Here is a 5,002-nt window from a genome sequence, read left to right on the forward strand (position 1 = left end):
TGGATTATGATGAAGTGTTGGTTAATTATACATCAATGGAGGAAGGGGATGATGGAGTTGATGGGATTGTGCCTAAACCTTTATAGTGAAGCACAATGATTCACTTTAAGGTATAAGGAGTCAAGGACATGAAGTTGAATATCATTTATTGGAAGTGTGACTTGAATGGGCCTAAGTGAAGGAAGTCTAACTCAACGGAAGTTTCCTGTAAGTTCTAAGTTTAAGTTGCTTACGCATTTTAAAAGAAAATTATGTTAAGTTATGAATACATGTAGGTTGTCATTTGAAATGCATATGAATAGACTGCATGAAATGAAAATGGCCTGGGATCTAAGTAAATATTATGTTCATACTCTTCTAGAATTTTCTAATGATATGAAAATGGAAAGCTTTTATGAAAAATGTTTTTTTATGCAATGAAGGAAAATGAAATAATACTTATAAAAGCATGCTAAAGTAGTAATGTTTTAAGATATATGTATGTAATGGTCTTCTTTGGCAATCCCTTTTTATGCACCTCAAGAATAGTTGTATGAATTTGAAATAGAAATGAAATGAAATGATATTTATAACCGAGGCTATAAAATGATATTTAAATGATACTATGAAACGATGTTTAAAGGATACTATGAATTGATATTTATTGATGATGTTTATACTTATGCTGTGAAGTAATGTTTATGAAATGAAATGGAATGATGAATGAAAGAAAGAATGAAAAGGAAATGATTGAAAGGAAAGGAAATGAATGAATGTTTTAATATATTTAAAGCTATGTAACGGCCATGATTGAATGAATGATGGTATTAATGGATTGAGCAAATTGCAATGTTGGATAAGTAATATTGGTGGTACACCAAGTGCTGCCCCTTAACTAAAAGGTATTCTCAACCTATAGCCACGAGCAGAATCCGGATTCAAAATACCGTTAACCCCAACACACGATGAGTAACAATGTATACCAGCCAAATAAAAGGTGATAAGAGTAATTGAATATATAACTGGTTTAGTTTCTTTATGAAAGAGTGTATAAGGTGTATGAAATGTTTTAGTAGAAAGCAAAAGCTTTTTAAAGAAAAACTCCACCTTGTAATGTTTTCAAAGAAAATAAATATTTTATGTAAAGTATGTAGAGGAATGATAAATGCATGAATGAAAATTAAACCTATGTTGGAATATTTTTATAGTATGGAGTGATATACTATTTTATTTTTATGTATGTCCCTTGCCCCTCATAAGAAAAAAATAAGGACAAAGCATAAGGACAGACATGACTCAAGGAAAGGGTGACAAAAGTCTAACCATGTTTATATAATGTATGAAAGAATATTGTATAAAAGGACTACAATATATTTTAATTAAATGATTTTCTCTGCAAACTCTTTTTCAAATTTATAAGATATGTTTTTAATTTTAATTAAGGAATCTTTTATATCTTGCGAGGGAAGGAAAAACACTTTAAAAAGTTCAACAATTCTTATTTCATTATTTAAACTATTTATTTGAGTTCCACCACAAACACGTGCATCACAACATTGCGTATTAGCACTTCTAACCGTATAATGTATTCGTTATAATCATTCTAATTGTAAATATTAATTTCTCTCTGGAAAAGGGCCAGATCAGCCATCTTATCCGTTGAAAATAACGGAAGGCGCCTGTAATCCCCTCACTGCGTAATACAAAATTGATAGTCAAGCGATTAATTAGAGTCATGTGCATGCATGAGGTGAGGCCATAAAATAAATAGTTTTAAAGAAATAAACACTAATAGATGTACGTTTTCAACTTATACTTAGTTGAATTTGTTAAGTGAATTAACTGATCGCATATATATATATATATATATATATATATATATTTTTAAAGATCAGAAGAATCATTACCAGCTAGGCTTACAAATATAATACTTGTTGACTCGCACGATTCAACACATATATATAATACTTGTATTCAGAACGATATCATGATATTACAGCACTACAAATTGCAATATCTATCTATATATAGGTCGTACAAGAGGAGTATTACAAGACAGCTAGCGTACCTACGACTTCAGAGTTATTATTAAACATGATATCATGCTATAGCGTTCTCTAACACTTGCCAATTAAACTTATTTTCATTAGAAGTACGCGTAAGCACGGACGTCTTCGATCTGCAGTACTAGCGCTTCATTCCTCCTTCCACAACTGGAGCCATAGCCACTCCTTGATTGTACTTTGCGAGTTCCCGTGCCATCCTATATATGCATATTTAACATGATGAACAAAATTACGCGTGTTTCTATTATATAATGTTTAATGATTTGTGTAAGTTCTAAATCAAACAGTTTTTTTTTTTTTTTTTTAAATTTATTTATTTATTTTTTATTTATTTTACTTTTTTGTAAAAAAGTAGATCTCGATATGAAAAAGTATTTTTAGTAGACCATCTTACTTTTTTACAAAAAAAAAAAAATCAAAATAAAAAAACCCTTATTAGAGATTTGTTTAATTGGAGTTTGTATTTAACAATTAGAATTACTCATCTATATATATATATATATATATATATTCTGTTAGAAATATTTTAATTTACCGGCAGACATGTCAAAGCCCCGGTTTTGCAGCTCACGATACTCTTGACACAAGGCACACGGCTCGCAGAAACAATGAACACAACAATCCCCACAAGGGCTCTCCTCCAACATATAGAGTTTTCGAAGTTTCGCACGGTATATGCACGAGTACAAACAACCACAACCAGTTACAATCTGGAGGAGGAAATATAGCACGCCATTTCCAAAGCAAGCTGACAGAAATTAACACAAATTAAAGCTACATACATCGTAGAATACACACACACACACACACACATATATATGTATTTATATGTATATATGTGCTTTTATCCTACTTACAGGAGGATCCTTTGTCTGCAATTTCGGAGATCCGCCCGAAAGTAACGCATGGACACCAATATGTCAAGCAACCTGTGACAAAAGTACGTAGCTTTAGTTTTAAACCCCCCACTTTCTCCCATCACTGTAAACGAGCATTTCTGTATGGATCTTCGCAGTATATAACAAGGTGAGGAAACGAAAGGCGTTAAACATTACTTAACACAGAATATTAATTATAACCTGACTAAGGAACGAAAGAGATTAGAAATTTACAACTATGCATGTCAGAGAAGCAGTGAAAAAGGCCAGTTGACCAACGAACTTCACTTGTCGGTTGACCAGGGTACTGGGCAGGCACCGGAGCGCTGGCCATTTTAGAGCTAGCAGTCTTAATGTCTCGGTGACGTTGAGTCTTTACAGATGTGTGTGTTGGTGTGTGTATCTAAATAATATATAACAAAGCAAAGAAATGGGAGAAAGCTAGAGAAGAGAAAGCTCTGCTATAAGAGATCAGTTGGTTTTTGGGCTCTGCTATATTAAGAGATTGATTACTGGGAGTGTATATATAGAAGGAGAAGATGGAGAACCACTAAAGATAAGGATCTTTAGTGGTTCTTATGAATGGATAGATATCTCATTGCTAGCTTTCGTGGTTCTTATGAATGGATAGAAATCTCCATCTTATCTTTAGTGGTTCTGTGAGAATAATGATTCAAGCTTGCTAACGAGAGAGAAACCAGAAAATATGCAAAAGGATTATGCGTTGTATTTATCATTTACACTGCTGCTACTTTATATACACAGAAACAGAGCAACCTTTCTAACAGAAAACAAAAGAATATTCCAGCCTTTCTATCTGTACAGCTGCGAAATGTAACAACCTCTAAAATTACATAAGGATACATAACAGATCATCTATGATGAGGACATTGTGGTAAATGTACCATGATATTATTACAAGAACTAATTCTATTTGATGATCCATGTTGCTGCATATTAGAGACGTTGATGTGCATACCTTCTCCTGCATTTACTTGATCGAGATCCTTGCAAGAGCTGGTACCATGTTGCTCTAATACTTACACCAAGTCGATCGATTGTGTGTTTGCATGTGTAATTTCATTCTCTAAGTGGACAGCTTTCATTAGGCAATTAACTCATTCAAACCGAGATTGATGTTATTGTAGTTAAGCTAGGAAAGCAACCTTTTCTCCATCTTATCTTGATCAGTGCTTCTTATGAATGAATAGAAATCTCATTGCTAACTTTCAATAAATTGAACAGTAGTCACGTTCTAAAACATGATCAGTATTAATCTGATGAGACTTGTTGTTAAATGTATTCCTCATACATTTCTTTTTGAAGATATATGTAGTCGATCGGCCTCATGATCATGTACTCCTAATTAATAATTATTAATTTCTTTCCACATTTTTTTTTATAATTTATGAATATATGTTTACATGCATGAGCGTTAAAATAGAACTAATATAAGTAGATATATAAAATTATAAAATAATTACAAACCAGTTAGAATAAAAAATTTTCATCTTACTTTCCAAACCTAACTTGTCCTATACAGCCGATTGACAATCAGCTGCTTGACCAATGAGTTGAGACTTTAAATAAAAGCACGAACCATTCCTTACTCAAAATTAAGGTCTCGTTTGATTAGATAAGAGATGTGATAAAAATATTTATAAATAATAAATAGATAATTTGTAAAGAGTTTTTCAAAGGATTTCTCTTCGTAATCAAATTATTGTGTTAATGCTTTCATTATTTTATATTGATTACAAATCCGAACTAATAGTTTTGTTCAGCATTAGCATGCATAATCAGGGGTGCTTGGAAAATTTCAGAATTCATGATCTCTCTTATTGACTTGCGCGATTCAACACAGATAATACTTGTATTCAGAACGATATCATGATATTACAGCACTACAAATTGCAATATCTATCTATAGGTGGCACAAGAGGAGTATTAAAAGATAGCGTACCTACGACTTCAGAGTCATTATTAAACATATCATGCTATAGCTAGCGTTCTCTAACACTTGCCAATTAAACTTATTTTCATTAGAAGTACGCGTAAGCACGGACGTCTTCTGCAGTA

At 32.2% G+C, this 5,002-nt stretch overlaps 1 pseudogene; it reads right to left on the reverse strand.

Annotated features, from left to right (window-relative positions):
* Positions 1-1,926: 1,926 nt before the first annotated feature.
* Positions 1,927-3,577, reverse strand: LOC122311093 (annotated as a pseudogene).
* Positions 3,578-5,002: the final 1,425 nt, after the last annotated feature.

Source organism: Carya illinoinensis, chromosome 5 (genome assembly GCF_018687715.1).
Source record: "Carya illinoinensis cultivar Pawnee chromosome 5, C.illinoinensisPawnee_v1, whole genome shotgun sequence".
NCBI lineage: Eukaryota > Viridiplantae > Streptophyta > Magnoliopsida > Fagales > Juglandaceae > Carya > Carya illinoinensis.